Below are 18,595 nucleotides of genomic sequence, written 5' to 3' on the forward strand. Positions count from 1 at the left end.
TGAAAAACGGAAGTTTTTTTTCAGTTATATGGTTTCACATTTCAAGGGTTTTTTCGTCAGTTTACAGAAGGATAGTGGTCTGTGCTCTCCTGGATAGCTAAATCATGATTTTGTATTTCGTTTGTAGGAATGCGGTGTTAAAATTGTTTTTTAATAAGCGGAATGACTGAACGTCTGGTCTCTGCTGAGCTCCATTTGCAGCATATGGATGAAGGGCCGCTTTGGGTCGCCTGAGTTTCTTAGAGAACAAAAGTCACATTTAATCTTTAGTATAAGAGAAAAATCTCAAAGGCATCATATATTTGTCCTTGTAAAAAGACTGGGAAAATATCTTACTTCATTATTATTCACAAATGACCTGCTAAATACAAGTTTATAAAAATTCCTGTAGAAGAAATAGGTCTATATTTTTCAGAATCATTTCAAGTCAACTATTGCAAGACATATTTGTTGCTGGAGTAATATATTGCACTTCGAGTAAATATGTGTTAAATCTCTCAAACACTGTCCTAATAGAGTTTAAATTATCTGGCCAGTACCCTTAAAATCGTAGTTTAACCATGAATTAAACTGTTCATAGCAGCCCTCTAAAATACAGGCCAACATTTTCAAACGTGGGTGACTAGTAAGCTCCCAATGGGAACTGCAAGTTCTCAGCACATTTGGAAATCATGCTACTTTTATGTAGGTGTCTAAAAATGGATTTAGTAGCCTAACAGTAGGTAACCAATTTTGAAAATATTATCCATAGGAGTTAAGATTTTAAATTAATCAGTGAAAGTTTGTAGTGGGGAAACAGGTCTATATTTATTAATACTAGATAGAGTTCTCAAACACACAGAATATTATTCATGCTTTTCTTCTTATTATTAGCAAGACTGTGCTTTTAGATGACAGAACATGTAAATCTCCACCCTTTATCGGTGCAACAGGGAAAGTAGCTTCAGGCGGGCCACTTCCCTTGACTTGTTTCTTTTAGCTTCATAACAACAAAACCCAGGAAGAGAGCCATGTTACACGTCCATAAGGCTGTCTCCACACACGCAGGTGTGTGTGTGTGTGCCTGCGTGTTATTTTCCCCTTGGGTACCGTACCTTTCATGAGAAAAGGTATATTAAAGGCTCCTTGCATATTTCATACCAGTGGTTTCCCTCGAATTTGAGCAGAGGCCTCCATTTGGAAATTGAAAGACACGATAATTAGTCGCTGGCAGCTAGAGTTCAAATGACTTTCCATCACTAATTTGGGGACAAATGTGGATGTTTAGTCTGTCTCCACCGGCAAGACCTAACTTCTTTAGCTGTTGTGTCTTGCGCTTGTCCAAACAGCCATGGGCTCTGCAGGGCCCTCAGGGCCCAGCGCCCCCTGTGCCCGCTGCACTGAGCAGCTAGTGTCCAGGCTGCTCTGCCAGAGCAGGTGCTGTAACAAAGGCCGGCCGTCCGGCCAGCCCTAAAGCCTTTGATGGGGCTAACAACATCTCTGAGCTAGGGCTCCCCATTCGCATGCAAATGTAGCGCAGTGTCCCCTTTTCTTTGAAGGCAAACAGAAGGACATTTGTAGTGTTTGCAGGGATGGAGCCCAGTGGAGCCATTCTTCCTAAATAGGCTGGCTTCTAATAAACAAATTGGTGGGGAGACAAACATGATGGTGTCGCCGCCTCCTCCTCCCAGCTACAAAGTGTGGGTTCATTAATCCGGCTCTTTTCCTCCTCATATCCCCTTAGGGCTGAGAGACGAATTACTGGAGCTGAACTGGGCGGGGATTGCTCTATATGGGGGCTAATGTTTCAAGCAGTTCCTCCAGAAGGACCACACAAAAAGCAACTTTTTAGTTTATGGTGCTATTATGCAGCGTTTTAATTTAGGGATAGATTTAGCCAAATGTTATCTATTGGGAATTTAATGCAGCCCTTATGTGTTCAATCGCTTTTTATACCACACACGGTCTCTCTTTCCAGAAATGTTTCTTTCCACGTATTGCTTTGTTTCTATTGGATCATTTATTTATTTTTAATTATGTATTTTAATTCTTCTCGACCAGATAATATACCATTTCTCTCAGGCATAAAAAAAAATGAGTCCTTCCCCAGTCCTTCTTTAAAAGAAACCAAACTGTTCCCCAATTTCAAACCTGAGTAGTTGGCATATCTGCATATATCCTGCCTTACCAATGGTTCTATTACCCTCAAAGGTTCTGCTGATGTAACTGAAAGGTATGATAGTTTTGCTGTTAGCGTTAGTGTCAACGAACCAGAAAGAAAGAAAGAAAAGCGAATGCCATTATACTCTTGGCTTTCTTTTTTATAGGTTGCCTCCTTTACAATATTTTCCAGAGGTAGGGTGTCTATTATTTTGAGGATGCACTTGTTTCTTGTCATTTTTAAAAAAGTCTTCCTGTGGAACAGCTGAATCTGTCTTTTCTTGGTCTCTCCCTCCTTAGTCCCATATCTCTGAGTTCTCTGCTTGACTGAGGGTTGAGTTTGAGTCAGGAGCTGCTTCTGTTATTGCCTGGGGATGTAGATTTGCTGGTGAAGATAAATCAGGCCATTTCTATGTAGTATTATTTCAAGTATTCAGTGTCAGAATTGTCCTCGTTGTCTGGACAGGAAAACTGTTTTCACCTGTTCCCAGATCTATTTCAGCCTGGTGTGGTTCGTTATTCCAAAGACTATTAAGCACAACAAGTAGCTGGCAGTTATTCTCACTAACACGGAGGCCTGTGGATCTGTTGGAAAATGTGTGCGCTTTAATGGCCTCAGGTATGGACGACAGAAGTACATTGTGTGTAATACTTGCCTTCATTAGTCACAGTAAGTACCTGAGTAGTCTCCAATAATATTGTGTTTGACAGAAATAATGGAAATTGTGATCATGACCCTGCTTTTCAGGGTTTATACTATCATAAGCAAATCAGTTTTTCAAGTATTCTTAACAGCATGTCTCTCCCAGCTCACACAACGTTTCGTCGGCATCCCTTTTAATTTCGAAAGAGGTTATACCAATTATTTAGAGTTTTGTTTCCCGTATCGACGGAGTTTCATCGGCTCGGAGGCTTTCCAGATCTGCTGCAGGTAAGTGTAATCTTGGTACTATATTCTATAATAATACATGCTATTTTTTTCTTGAAAACTAACTACCTTTTAAACCATTGTTAATATCCCCTTCCCTGCCCCGGAACTGCGTGTTGCTGTTTACCTGCTTTTCTGCTCTACTCTGTAGTTCTTTCTCTTTGTGTGCAAATACAAATCACTTTCAGCGCCACAAACAGCTGCATTCTTCTCCTAACATCCTATTTCCCGGCTGATTGTCCTCCAATCACCTTAAATGTATATTTCACTGAAAACGTGTGACACTTACTCATTTTGAATCCGTGCCGCTGTGATAAAACCAGAGAGCCGTGTGCATGGGAGTCCTACTGATTACTATGTTCAGATTTATTTTATAAAACAGAGGCGTGCCCGCTGGGAGCCACAGATTTGCAAATCGTTTGTTGATATTGTTCTCCAGTACAATAGTACCATATTTCACAGTCATAGCTTTATTTAGCTGATTACTTTGCTCCATCTTTTGTTATGTGTTATATTTTCCCGAGCAGCTGTTACCTTCCTGCGGGAATTCCCTCACCTGTGCCCATCCCCAGCTGCAGATTATTTGAGGTGCACACTCCGGCAAGGCTTTTTCCTGCCAGAACATTTGACCAGCTGCACCAGGAAGCGGCCCCCCTTCGGCATTCCGAGGTGAGCAGGCAAATCGACTCTGAGAGCCGTGTGCCCAGGGCGCTGGGGAAGGCTGGCCCGGGCAGGGAGCGGAACTCTGCTGGCTGGGGAAGAGGGAGCCAGAGCGCGAGCCTGTTCTGTGGGTGCAAAGTGGGGGCCGTTAGTCCCTGCAGTTTCCCTGGAGAGTTTTTCTAGATATGCTTCTTGTAACACACATTGCGCTCCTTAGCTGAAAAAGGAGAGGAGCTGTCAGTATTGCCTGTCTGGATCTGAAGTGGGGGAAAGAGGGAGTATATATACTCCAGGGATTGCCCAACCGGTAAATTTACCGGGGAGGGGGGGACCATGAAAGTGTCACGCACCTTAAACCCACTGTTCCCATTGTGAATACTCTCTAAGGAAGGCGCGCGGACGCTTTTCAATGCAATATATTTGGTTGACACTTGGATGAAAATTTGACCTGGTTTTCAGTGCCTTGAGGGCACTACGGGTCCTCAGCACCCCTGGAAATGAGGCCACGTGTTTACAAATATGGAAAGGTTCTAGCTCTCCACAAAGACGTTGGTGGAGTATTTCTTGCAGTTCACATGGTCTTTTCTTCTGGACTTTGAAAAAAAGGCATTTAATTTAGGCCACGGAGTATAGTTTGTGGGTGCCAAGAAAGCAGCGTTAATTATGAACTGGATTACACAGAAGAATTGTTTTTAGATGCAGTGTCTAGTCAATTCCAGAAAATATATTGGGGAACTGAATTCAGAGGGAAAGTGTTTTTATCAAGACAATTAAACTTGTCCTTCCTCCAAATCAGGAAAGACACAGGGCATTGATTCTAATGTTTCCTTTCACTGATGGAGCAAAACAAAGGGCAGACCTCTGCGGGGCCTTGTACTTAAATGAGAAATCACACAATTTATATTGGAGGCGAACAGATAAATATATATTTCAGTTGCATTAATCCTCCGGATGAAGCTGGGAAAGAATTGTCTACGATTGAGTCTGAAGGAATTTTTGCAAATATATGTGTGTATCTCAGAATTTTGTTGAATAAGATTGGGAAAGAAATGTCCACTCTTAAAGTATTTTTGTTATGAAAGAACAGTGGACATTTCTTTTCCAGTTATGTATGTATGCGTTTCTAGGGGTTGATTATATGTGTATTATTTAATACACAGATAAACATAATCTTATCTATCTATAATCTTTTAAAAGTAAGACCCATAGGTCTGACTAATATATTTAGCAAGCACAACAAAAAGCTAATAGTTTTCTCATCCATATGTATATGAGGGAATTTCACCTGTCCAGACTACAATAAAATTACATGACATTCAGATCATACCAATGATTCAAGCTTGTTCATAAAAGAGAAAATAATTGAAAAAAAATCTCTGAAAGGCAGAGGGGATCAGGTCCCCTAGATGATTTAACTGCTTCAGTACTATTTGGCAACAAGAACTATTGTCTATGTAAAATAATCCCATCGTTAAATCCAGCTTTATTCCTTCCTCTAACTTTACCATAGGGCACCGCTTTGGGCTTGTTAGAAGGCTTCCCATGCACAGCTAATTTCAATATAACATACCTGTACATTGTGGAGTCTCCCCTGTACTGCTCCGTCTCTTCATTAGTGACTGGTTACAGTAAAACAACACAGTGCCCCAAAGCTTTGTCGGCGAGGCCAAAGGGCGGCATTTTTCTGGAAATTAACTTCTTGAGATCGCTTTCAGCACATGACTCACCTCAAAGTACTGAGGCTGTTTTCTTGATTTAAAAAATGTGCTTGCCCGCGTCTGTGACAATGTGTGTAATAGGACAATACTTGCAATTCTTCCGGATCCCGACGTATTTCTCAGAGGAACGTTCTGACAGGCAGACAACAAACTAGACAAACTTTCCATCCCCAGCACAAGCAACCTAATCTGCATTATTCAAGAGCAAAAGTTTGCTCAACTCCTTTTAAAGAGTTACAAAAATAGAATCCCAATAACTTTTTCCTGTGTATGTCCCTTAGGAGATGCATTTTGCATATGTGTTTAAAACAACCCCGTCTGAATCGACAGCCCGGAAGAAATTGTAATTTAAAATAAAATCTAAGTATATTAAGAGCCCAACATCGCCCCCCCCCCCCGCAGTCTGAAAGAGTTTGCTGAGCTGTTCTCTGTCAGTAAGTACCGCAAGTTGCGCTATAGAATTTAGACAGAATTGAGTAGGTGGTTTGGGGTGTTGGACTGGAAAATACCTTTGTGCATTGTGTTCAGGATACTGCGGTCTTATCTGCTTTCTCTATAAACAAACACCAAAGTACACGGCTGTGTCTCAGGGGAACTCAAGCGAATGCCTTGTACCTGCATAGAAGCAGCTCCTAATAGTCTAGGGTGCTCAAAATCTGCTTACATTAGGAGTGAATGGTCTGGAACTTCTTTTAATTAACAAACTGCTTTCATAACAATAATAGATTATTTTGCTTTCTTCAGATTTTGAATCCTCAAGATCTCTGGAACACAAAAGGAAGAAGGGAAGTGATTTAGATCACTTAAGTTTGGCCTAGAGCATTCTTCATTGCTACCAGAATTCTCCATTGAAATCAATGGGGTATTCTTCGTAACAAACACTGGCAGGATATAACTCCTAGTTTTAGAGGTAGGTGTGTATGCATGTGTGTGTCTGTGAGAGAGACAGAGAGATCTAAAATTTTAATAAGAAGCCTCAAACAAACAGTAATAAAAAACCCGGCTTGTTCTGACCGATAAGTATATCGAATTAGCGTTCTCTTATTTGATAGAGAAAGAAGTAGAAGTGTTTCAGTTAAATAACATAGTAAGGAAGGTAACAGAGATATTGACATTTTGCATGACTACAAGACTTTTAATCATGATACCTTTGTGGTGCTGTTGTAAATAATCCAGTGATGCCAGAGCCACGTTTACGGCCCTTAATGGCCAGCGCTCCCCAACAGGAGACAAATGTACCGGACTCCCCTTTCATCCTTTGAAACCTGGGCTAGTCCTTGGATTCTGGACTGGACTAAGGAAGCGCTGGATTTATGGACCCGTTTACAGCCTCGTGCCTGTCTTTTACTTTTCTCGTTTTCATTGAGAATCAGTAAAAAGAGAGTCAGTTTTGCGGGGAGATAATATGCATTGTGCAAAAGTGTTGCAGACCCTACTGGTCTGGGATCCTCACATACAGGGTGGAGAGGGGAAGCGTTTGGAGCTGCAGGATGATTCGTGTACTAAAAAGCTCATACAAACCTAAATTCTTCACCAACTGAGTTCTGGACCGTTGATTTGAAAAATCGGATTCCTTGTGTGGAAGCAGTTGACAGGAACCTAAAAGGATTAGTTGCATTCCATTCCGGATCATTTTTACTGGTAACGTTTTGAAACGATTGATCCCTTCCAGACCGTAAACAATGTCCAGAAAAAATGATCTAACTAGACTTCTATTGTTTTCCTTTGTCTGCGAATCCCTTCACGGCTTTTGCCAACCGCTTGATGGAGGCTTGACAGGGTTTTGCTCCTGAGCAGAATATTTAATTTCAAATCGTTGGCAATTTTGTTTGTAATCTCAATCTGTCGGAGAATGAGTGGCGCTTCTAAAAATCAGCGCCGCTGAAAGGAAAAACTGGGTGTTTCCCTGTGATTTGTTTCTTCTGCGGTCTTGTGCTGACATGATGCAGAAAAGGGGGAGCGTGATAACAGATCTTTTACACGCTTGGGCATTTTATAATCTGGTTCATGCGAAAGGAAAGGGAAATTCCCCGCACTCTCTCTCCCATAGGCAGGGAAGGGGGTTGCATCTGTTTGTGACCCTGGCATTGGGACCACTGCACTTAGTTACATTTCTATGCCGTAACCCTTCCAAGCGGTTTCAATGCAGCTGGGAGCGGGGCTGTGCATGGAGAGGAGTTCGGTGGAGGGGGGAATTCCCGACCCACTTTTGCATGCTGTTTGCAAAAGCCGAGCTACCCCCCTCATTCAAACCGGCTCAAGTTTGCTGCTGTTTATGCGCAGGAAGTGTGCTGTGGAGACTGCGGCCTTCAGTGTCCCGAGTCCCTTCCTTTCTCTAATTCTCCAGTGTTTATTCTGCTGTCAGTTGAGTTATCAGGGTGACAGTTCGGAGGGAGTTGTGACTTGCCCTGATGCGTTTGCTGATCGGCAGACTTTCCCTCTGTTTTTACACCTGCACACGCTACCCCACACTCCTTTGGCTGATTTATAGCCCAATTAAAGGTTCAGTGTTCCCCAAACCACCCGCGCAGTTTCCCTTCGGTACCTTCTTCCTCCCGGCAGCAAGAATATGTGCTGGAATGCGCAGAACGTCAGACAGAGCCTCATCTTTCATTCTCCCAGCCTCTGGTAGGCTGCAGCAGTAGGAGATCATATCAATCAGCTCTTGTACAAATGCAGGATCGTCAGGCGCGAAAAAAGCCCTTACATATTACAGGGTATCGTCCTATATCCATAACAGAAGCGAAAAAGGAACTGGAAACTAAATCCCGCTTTCGATCTCTCTTACAAAGCCCAGGACACTTTCTTCTTGCATATAGTTCTACCTTTAGTTGGAAGGGAGGCTCCTCGTACACAGCGAAAGTCCCAATTCATAGACACCGGACTATTTAACCATAAATTCTGACAACAGCGAGCATAAGTGTGGAAAAGGCCCGGAGGACCCGATCCTGCGGTCCTTGCTGAACCGGAGACGGCAGGATCGGGCCCCGTGACTTCTTCAAATGAAACGCACATCTTCGTTCTGGGACTCGGATTAGTTAGTAAAATACATAGACTTCCCGATTGTAAGCGGCAAGCTGCGGCACAGATCTAAACCTTTGCACCAGGGCCACTTAGCGCCAACTTTTTGTTTCTTGTAATAGATATTTTAATAGTACAATGTCACTGCTTTGTCAGTAACTGGGCGTCTCCGTCGGCACAGGGAGCATGTATTGAACAAATGCAGTGGTTAACACGAGTTCTCCAGTGTGTTTTGATCGCGCTTGACCTACGGGGAAGTTTATCATTTTGACTTCTCCTTTCAGGAGTTATTCGACAGAAAGGGGAGTTAGAGTTTCTTGTGGGTTTGATGGCTGACTACTTTTCAAGGGAGGCGGTGTCTTGTAAGTAGATTCAGCTGCTCGCCCTAAAAAAATAATGCTGGAATTTACCCACCTCTCATGAAGGTAACACCTCGGGGAGGAGAGCTTAGCTTGGAAAACACACTCCTCTGGGGAAAGAAACAAGGGCAGTTTCTTCTAAGTTTTTTGCAACCCAAATAAAGTTCGGGAGAGTTTTTTCTTCGCCAGCTTCATTATCCAGCCCTGGGCACACCGTGAATCCCTTGCCACCATGTCAGACTCTACGACCTTCTTTTCACAGAGAATAAACAGCTCCCAAGTACAGATTGGCATCTTCCTAACTCAATTCTGTCTTCCGTACATCGATCAATCCACCTTTCTAATTAGACTAATTAGAAGATCTGTGGAGGGCTGCTGGGCCCATAGACTAAACTGCTTGGGGGTAGTGAAAAGGACCCTGAATTCCCACCATGGGAGGCAGCTATTCAGTGGGACTGTAACAGTTGCTACGTTTATCCCTTGCCATTGAAAAGGGCCCTGCTTAGGGCTCGATTAAAATGTTTGGAAACTAATGCCCCCCCTGGATCCCTCTCCAATTAGAGGGCCTGGATAGATCACCGTGATCACTCAAAAGAAACTCCTTCCGCGCCGTCTTCTGCCTCTCCGGAGCGCTGGGATGAGTTGTTTAAAAAGGGAACGCAAGCCTAAAAACCCAGGAGAAAGATGTCGGCGGGCCGCAGCCTGGCTGGCTAACGACTTGCTGTCAGGCTCTCAGTCTACTGCACACGCAGGCAGGTTCCAGGAAGCCCCGCGCGGCTTTTCGCCCCTTCTTTGCGGCTGGCTAAAAGATTTCTCCGCAGGGCATCGGCCGCCCCCTGGGGCGCTTCGGTGGTCGCGGAAGTGCTGGGCGCCACTTCAATTCCAGCCGCCCACACGGGAGCTGGGGGCAGAGTGGCGGCTAATCGATGAGCTGCACGAAGCGCTGTCTTTGTGCCCCTTGCGCTTTCTGCGGCATGGGTTTCTGAGGGGGGCGGGGGGGGGGACAGCGGGAGAGAGGAGAAGGTGCGTCTTGCTAATGATCAAACCAGGCTTTCCCCCGCTTCAACTAGCACTGCCCTGGTTACTTTTATCCCAAGTGCTGAGCCCCACCTGGTTTATTTTCAAGAGCACAGTGGGCGGGTGGGTGGCGATCCCGCCAGCCTTTCTCTAGCGGGTAGAACCATGTATTTTAGTGGGATTACTCGCTTGAAAAGGGGGCTACAGTTTAAAGACTGGTCCGGGTGCGGAGGATGGGTGGTTGGTTGTGAGACTAATCAGGCGTTTCACGTGACAAGAGCTTTCCAAATCGGAGAGCAAGAGTTTAGATGCACCTGATCTCTCATCTGATCTTGGGTTTAGGTTTGCATCCTCCGCAAAGATGGAGCAAGGCTTTCCAGCTGTAGAACAGAGGGTTCCGCCGGGGTAAGGTTCCCACTGGTTCTGCTGAAGTAATCCCTTTTCATGGAAAGAAGCCAGATGTAAAAAGAAATACCATCAGGTCACTGGTCTTAATCTTGTTAGGTTAGAACATGGAACTCAGCAAAAGATATTAACTAAATGTCAGCCTATGCAGTCTGCAAAACTGTCTGGACCCAAACTGCACACAGAGCCAAAGAGATCTATTGTAGGGGAAACAAAAAGAAAAGGAGGACTTGTGGCACCTTAGAGACTAACCAATTTCTTTGAGCATAAGCTTTCGTGAGCTACAGCTCACTTCAGGGGAAACGTGATCTCGCAGCCTCGCCTCTGAAACTGGCCTTACTGATTCCAAACGGCTTTGTTTAGAGTGTTTTCGTGTTGTCCTGTACAGGACGATGAGATAATTTGTAGTAAGTTTTGTATGTAAAATTCACCATTACTAATAAAGTGGCTGGGCTAAATGGCTGATGATTTCAATTGCACTTGGAAACAATACATTTTTCTGTACATGAAGGTGAAGTTTTTGAAACCTCGAGAAAGCAAAGCAGAAATAATGTTCTAGGTATGATCTAACAAAAGGGCTACCAGTCTAAGAAACTGAGGCATGATTATTTTGATAAATAATTGATAAAACTGCTCATATTTCTAACAGACGTGAAACACACACACTGTAGTTAAGTAAAATTAACATTGTGACTCAACTAGCCTGAAATAGAAAGTTAAAAGGGGAACCCTGTCATCCGATGTCGCTCTTTTTCTGGCAAAGCACTGCAGCAAATACCGACCCAATCATCACATACTGGCCTATGCAGGGGAGGCGAGAGCTTTTAGAAGAAAAATAGAATCTTGCAGCTACCTTGCTTTGTAGAGTGCTCCGAAAGCTCGCATGGATGGGAGGAGGGGAATACCTTAACAGCGTGAATCAGTGTCATGCTGCCCTATTGATGCGTGGTATCTACTCTTTAAAAACCATTCTGTCCAAGTATTAAACAGGGAAGTTCTTCCTCCGATGGATAAACCGGTATTGACCCAGGGGGGACAATCATTTCCCGTTTCCGACACTGTTTTCCAGACTGGTTCTGAGAAATGGGTTTGTAATTAAGTCTTCAATTTAAAATACAACTTCCCTCTCCTGCCATGGTTAGATACTCTGGAGTAAAAAGATATGCACATTTTGTCTTTAGTTTTATTAGTTGACGTTTGTATATAAGAGGATATGTTCATTACCTCATGTTTTTACTGGGAGCTTTTTTTGAAGGATAAATCTCTTAATATAAGTACAGGAGAACTGATTGATTAGAGTTAGTGCACATTCACAGCCGCTATGACAGAAATGTCTTTATAAGCTTTTTCCCCCTGGGCTGTGTTATGCATCATTTTCAGAGTTCTGAGTATCTCTCCCTCCCCTCTTTTTAGCCTCTCTATGGGAAACTTATGTGTTTATTGCCCCTAACCTTCAGCCCGGGCAGGACTCCCATAACTACCTCTGGTTATTTTAACCATAAGTCTAGATATGGCTCTCCTCATGTAGAGTAAGTGGGAACTTTGCAGCTGTTCACGATGACCCAAGGAAATCCACTCACAACCAACTAGTGGATTTCAACCCATGGGGTTTTGGGTTAGTCCTCGTCTTTTCTTACTGCTCTTGAATGCCAACAGAGACAGATCATTTTATCTTCTGCTGCCATCACCCTTCCAAGCATGGAACAGGGACATTGAGATAATATAACACAAATATAAAATTAAAAATCCCTCCACCGTCTCTTCATTAACTCTAGCCTCCTGCTGTCTGCTGCGCACAGATGCTTTAACTTACTGGCTTGATATGACCAAAGTGCCTTGAAAAAAAGCTCTCACTTATTACTTGGCAAGAGATGACCCACCAAAAGCCAATCAACAAATTAGAACTCATTTGAAGAATTACATTCCCCTGCGTCTGACAGGCAGCTGAGACTCCAGTGTATTTGCGCAGCAAGGAAGTGGGCATGTACAACTGGTTTTGAATATTATCCTCATTTGGGAAATGGCGCCGAATAGCTGATATTTCTCCAAGCTGTTTAATTTGTCGGAGAGTTACACTGGAAAATGGCACTTACTCCGCTGCAGTCAATCGCAGGACTGGAATTTCTATCCGTCCAGCCTTATCCCAGCACATTCAAAGCTGACAAAATAGGGCATCGTGTTTGCCTCCAAAATTAATACATGGGCTCACTCTTTATACCCTCCTTTACCCCTTTGTTAACGTTACAACGCCAGAGAGCACTCCCAGCAAGAGACTGCACGGAGGTGAGGATTGAAGCTAGCAGGTCTACCAGGAGCGCAGCCCCCGATAGATTATATTTATAATGCACGTTAGGTTGGTAGACTTGGGGGAAGTTTTTCAAATATGCATTATTTGGTGGATGCAGACCGATCATTCTTTAAACCTGTTAAATCCCAATTCCCCACATTAAACATTAGCAGAGGGGGGAAAGCATTCGGGACCAAATCTGCTCCCAGTATAAGCAAGCTCGAGGAAAGCCAGGCAGAATCTCCTTTTTGATCACAAAGGAGAGTAAAACTGTGGAAATCGCACTACAGTGATGGATGATCCCAAAATTGTCAGAAGGAAGAGAAGGGAACCAGCGTAGAACCTGGCCCGGCGAATGACCCCCGCCCTCTCTGGGTCCCGAAGCTGGCTGTGGCCAGAGTGAAGGAAGTCTGGTCTGCAGCACACACGGAAACGGCAGTGGGAGACCCTGCTGCTGGCGGGTTCTGTATTAACTCCCACTCACTGCCTTTTACCCTCATCGCCTCCGGAGAGGCGGCTCACCGGCAAGTTATGGATGGGCAGTTCCTTAGAGAGTTATGCTGCCAGCGGGAGGGGAAGGCAAGGAGAGTTTTATGAAGGATAATTCACTCCCCAAGGCTACCCCAAGAAACACGGGGTTTGCCTTCAGATCTCAGCATTCCCTATCTTCTCCAACTTCTCCCAGCAGAGGGGTTGTAGTATCTGGAACTCTGTGTGGTTTGCAGGATAACTTTCCCCTTCCTGTGTGGGCTCTCCCCCCTCCCTATCCCCTGCAGGAGTTAATAATGTCAGGACAGAATCTTATTCTTGTCTCAGTGAAGGCAATGGGGCTGGTCAAGTGCCTAAAGACTTCTGGCCTGCAAAGAGGTGCAGGATCTGCCACACTGATTATATTACAATCATCCCATTAACTATTTGCTGCTCTGTGATGGCTACAGAGGAGGAACTAGCTAAAGTAAGTGGCCAGGACGGTTCTCTTTTCTACCGGAAGCCATGAGAAAAGCGTTTCCTTAAACAAGTAAAATATAATAGTCCTTAAAAAAAAACAAACGGTATTGTGTGATAAGTGGAGGCATGCCCCAGATACAAAGTTTGGATCTGAAACTAGATCTGGGCTTCTACAAAAGCTCAGGGGAGTTCAGCTCTAGTGTTCCAGTTTGGCTCCACAAAAGGATGAGGGTAAGTACAATTACATGCATTTTATGATCAAGAATTAATCGGTGGTGAATCCTGAAGGAAAAAAGCATACTGGGCTTGAAGGTACTGGTGTTATCCATGTAAAATGCTAATAGAACATGTAATTAGTTAGGCCTTATTTTTCTCTCTTGCCGGTTTTAAGCCTTTTTAACTCCATGGTACTGAATGCAGTTCCCCCATGATTTACACGGGGCTAAGCCAGAGGAGGCTCAGTGCAACTGTGGCATGTTGTATTCGAATTTTAAACAGATACAACACCAACGCTGAGAAATGGGACATTAGTTCCATCTTTCTAGAAAAGGAGTGACCACGGAGGTGTTTTTATCTGATAATACTATGAGTCTGCAGGGCGTTTAGAGGTGATGCTGGCCGGCTGTAAGGAGGGAAAGAAGTAGGGTGCAATCGGTGCTTCTCCTACTAGTGACCACTAGCGTCCGTCATAAAAGCTCAGTCACTCTTTTTCTGGACTGGCCGCAGATCAGATACACTTAGAGGATGAGAGTCAGTATTTTCTAATGATTTTTTTGTCTTTCGGAGACTTTTACTCAGGGAGTCTGTAAGCCAAAGAATGTGATGAATCCATCAGTTGTTCCTACCCTAAAAGGACGCTATTGTTGTTTACATGTTATATAATTTTGCATGTGAAAAATGGATAGTTGTTTTCTGGAAGAGCAGACTAATACAATAAGTCAGAGCACCCCTCTTTCTGCGATCCAGCAAAGTTCATATTGATTCGTTTGCTCTTCCTGTTTACACCTCCTTCGGGCAGACGTGTGAAACAGAAGAGGAAGCATGAAACCGAGCATTCATAACCTTAAAAGCATAAAGTATGTGTTACCAAATAACTTCAAGCTGTAAGTGGCTGCTGATGATTTGCTCGCAGTAGACACTTGGAGATAACACTGGCCATTCACAATATTTTCAGTTTATGTTAAAGGCAGGAAACATGCTTCTTATCCTACTGTGTTTCTGTAAATTGAAGAGGAGGGGAAAGGTGCAGAAGAGGGTAAAGACCTTCAGAGAACTCTCTAAGGGGCGAGGGCCTATACTGCATGCCCTAGATCTGTGTGCACAACTCTCATACATATCAGTGGGAGCTCTCTTGGATTGAGGTCACTATCTGGCCCCAAGTAATATCCAAGGTATTTGCATACTGTCTGCAGAGCCTGGAACTTTTAATCCTCGTGAGCAGTGCTGAACCTTCTCCTCTGGGCTGAGTATTCTGGGTAACTTTTCATCTTGTTCATCTGGGCTGCTGTTTTAAAAATCGCAAAACAAGTAGTAAAACAAACCAAAATAAATAGACCATGAATACATAAGGGTGTCCTGGATGAATAAATTATGGGAGCTGAACTGTTGGTTTTTACAGTCATTTGGGACCAAATCCTGTTCCCTCTTCTTGTGCAGTTGGTCCTATCGATTCCAGTGGGATTACTTGAGTGAGGCAGATAAGAAGGATTTGTTGATTTGTCCCTTTAGAGTTCAGCACTGCTTTCCCTGACTCTCCTGCCAAAAGTAAATGCCCTTGTACAGCCACGTCTGAAGAGGGTGCTGAAGTTTGCATACGTAGAGTACCTATTTGTACATATATATCTGCAAGTAATTACATCTCCAGCTCAGTCAAATCTTGTGCTCCTTTTTTCTACATCACTGGTGTGGGGCCATTCCAGGGCCATTTGGAACAGGTTGCTAAACCTGTAGATTCGGGGGACAGCAGATGGTGAAGGAGGTATCTTCTTACAGCTGTGAGTTTACTTGAGTTTAGAGGTTCAGGAATTTCCCTAGGGCCAGTACCCGCAAAGCCATGAGCTCGATGACCTTTACAATTCTAAAAACAAGTAGATCAATGGTTTAGGATGCGCCCTCTCGAGATCCAGGGTCTTCTCAGCTGAAGGCTTGGTAGCCAGTCTCAATCAGCAGGTGGTTGAAGTGTTTGTCTAAAGTTTTACATGCTTTTAAATTGTTTTCCTTGTGGGTGTTACTAGACAGTTTTCCTGGTTAGCACTGGGGGAAAAAATTTTTTTTAACTAAATGCTTGACAGAAAGTTGGGAACTGCACTAATTAACGTGAAATTACAATACAAAACATACAATTTAGACCAAATCCATACTATCCCTCTCATATACTAACCCATTCCAAGGATCTGGCAGTCACCAGCCACCTCTACCCCCTGCCAGACTTGTAATAAGCGCAGTTTGGCCGGACCACTGCATCTTGTAAATGTGTTCAAAACATCCACTGAATTCAACAATTGAACAACCCACCAACTTCTGTGCATTTCATTGCAGATTAAGAGCTACTGATAAGTAACAGTTGAGGAGCGGCTCATAATTAATATATACTAGGATACACAGCACAGTTTAGAAGAACCTCAACAGCCCCGAACCCAGCACCCTATCTATGGACATGCCCTCTCCCACCCTGGCCACAGTAGGCCACCATGGGATTCCCCAGCTGATTGGCTCAGGTGGTTTTCTGGCTGCTTTGCATAGAAAGGTGACCAGGATCAAGCCATGGGTTAGGGATAATTAATTTCCTGTCTTTTGTGGATTTCATATCTCAAATGCAGTGTTGAATTAAAGGGCCGGATACTGCAGACTGATATCAATGGGAGTTTGTCTGAGTAAGGACTACAGGATCAAGACAATAATGTAGGTTTCCAGCCATTGGACTGCCATGCTTCCTTTCAAATACTTGCTGGTATAGTTCATACCCCTTGATTATGTAATTCGTTTTGCATAGGAATCAAAAGCAAGAAATGGCCTTATAAGAAAATGGAGGTGGGAGCAGAAGGGAGAGTATTTGAAATAATAAATTACAACATCGTATTCTTGTGTTTTTGCTACTGATGACTCTCTCCCTCTCTCTCTCCCTGCTCCTAATAAAACACCTGAAGACAAAATTAAAGACCATTCTGATTTTTAAACCATCTGCAATCTATAATTCTATATATTCCATTGCAGATGATGGGAGGTTTGGGTGCACCAGGTTCAGTCCCTAGAGTAATTTAGAGCAGCTGGAAAAGCCAATGGATCCGGGAAATTGGAGATTTCTAGGGCATAAGAAAGACTTTTCCTTGGGATGCCCCATACAAAGGGGGTTAGAGGGAGGCTGGTGTGGAGCCACTACATCGCCTGGAGATTTTCTGTGCAGTGAGGGAAGAACTGGCCATGTTTCCTACCAGAGCAAAGCCAAGCATCGCAGTTAGATCACACCATGATCTGAGATGTCAGCAGAATATATTTCAAAAGTACTTCTCAGAGTTTTCCAGAAGGAGTCAAATAGTGTTTAAATGGTCCACGCTACCAAATACTCAAGAGAACTATACTGGGAGTTCAGAAACAGGAATTTCTATTTCAATATCACAACCACAAAATGACAGTGGATTGGTTATTGACATGAGACTATGACAAGAGTTCATCAGGGATATTGTATAGGTTATACCTGTTGCTACAAGCAGCAGGAACTTCTGAGGCGTCTAGGAGCTAGCATGCCTCAGCTACATAGTTATACCGTTTCTTTTTATCTGCCCGCATGACAAAACCCCAGGAACTTGAAAGATTCACAGTCTTCAGTTCAGCTATTACAGTGCCTTATGATATGGCTATATAAAGCAACAGTATTTTCTACATTTTGATGGTGAAAAGAGAAAATGAATATTTCTCGGTTAGAATCATAGAATATCCGGCTTGGAAGGGACCTCAGGAGGTCATCTAGTCCAACCCCCTGCTCAAAGCAGGACCAATCCCCAACTAAATCATCCCAGCCAGGGATTTGTCAAGCCTGACCTTAAAAACTTCTAAGGAAGGAGATTCCACCACCTCCCTAGGTAACCCATTCCAGTGCTTCACCGCCCTCCTAGTGAAAAACTTTTTCCTATTATCCAACCTAAACCTCCCCCACTGCAACTTGAGACCATTACTCCTCGTTCTGTCATCTGGTACCACTGAGAACAGTCTAGATCCATCCTCTTTGGAACCCCCTTCAGGTAGTTGAAAGCAGCTATCAAATCCCACCTCATTCTTCTCTTCTGCAGACTAAACAATCCCAGTTCCCTCAGCCTCTCCTCATAAATCATGTGTTCCAGTCCCCTAATCATTTTTGTTGCCCTCCGCTAGACGTTTTCCAATTTTTTCACATCCTTCTTGTAGTGTGGAGCCCAAAACTGGACACAGTACTCCAGATGAGGCCTCACCAATGTTGAATAGAGGGAAACAATCACGTCCCTCGATCTGCTGGCAACGCTCCTACTTATACATCCCAAAATGCCATTGGCCTTTTTGGCAACAAGGGCACACTGTTGACTTATATCCAGCTTCTCGTCCACTGTAACCTTTTCTGCAGAACTGCTGCCTAGCCATTCGGTCCCTAGTCTGTAGCGGTGCATGGGATTCTTCCGTCGTAAGTGCAGGACTCTACATTTGTTCTTGTTGAACCTCATCAGATTTCTTTTGGCCCAATCCTCAAATTTGTCTAGGTCCCTCTGTATCCTATCCCTACCCTCCAGTGTATCTACCTCTCCTCCCAGTTTAGTGTCATCTGCAAACTTGCTGAGGGTGCAATCCACGCCATCCTCCAGATCATTAATGAAGATATTGAACAAAACCAGCCCCAGGACCGACCCTTGAGGCACTCCACTTGATACCTGCTGCCAACTAGACATGGAGCCATTGATCACTACCTGTTGAGCCCGACGATCTAGCCAGCTTTCTATCCACCTTATAGTCCATTCATTCAGCCTATACTTCTTTAACTTGCTGGCAAGAATACTGTGGGAGACCATGTCAAAAGCTTTGCTAAAGTCAAGGAATAACACGTCCACTGCTTTCCCCTCATCCATGGAGCCAGTTATCTCATCATAGA

General features: G+C 43.8%; 1 long non-coding RNA gene across 1 annotated transcript in view; it reads left to right on the top strand.

The window, feature by feature from the left end:
- The first annotated feature begins 3,273 nt into the window (after positions 1-3,273).
- LOC122466009 overlaps positions 3,274-18,595 on the top strand; it is a 75,769-nt gene continuing 60,447 nt past the window's right edge. The window contains exon 1 of the long non-coding RNA XR_006291197.1: positions 3,274-3,736. This is a non-coding gene — a long non-coding RNA (uncharacterized LOC122466009). The remainder of the gene's footprint in view (positions 3,737-18,595) is intronic.

The sequence above is a fragment of the Chelonia mydas genome, chromosome 5 (assembly GCF_015237465.2).
Source record: "Chelonia mydas isolate rCheMyd1 chromosome 5, rCheMyd1.pri.v2, whole genome shotgun sequence".
Lineage (NCBI taxonomy): Eukaryota > Metazoa > Chordata > Testudines > Cheloniidae > Chelonia > Chelonia mydas.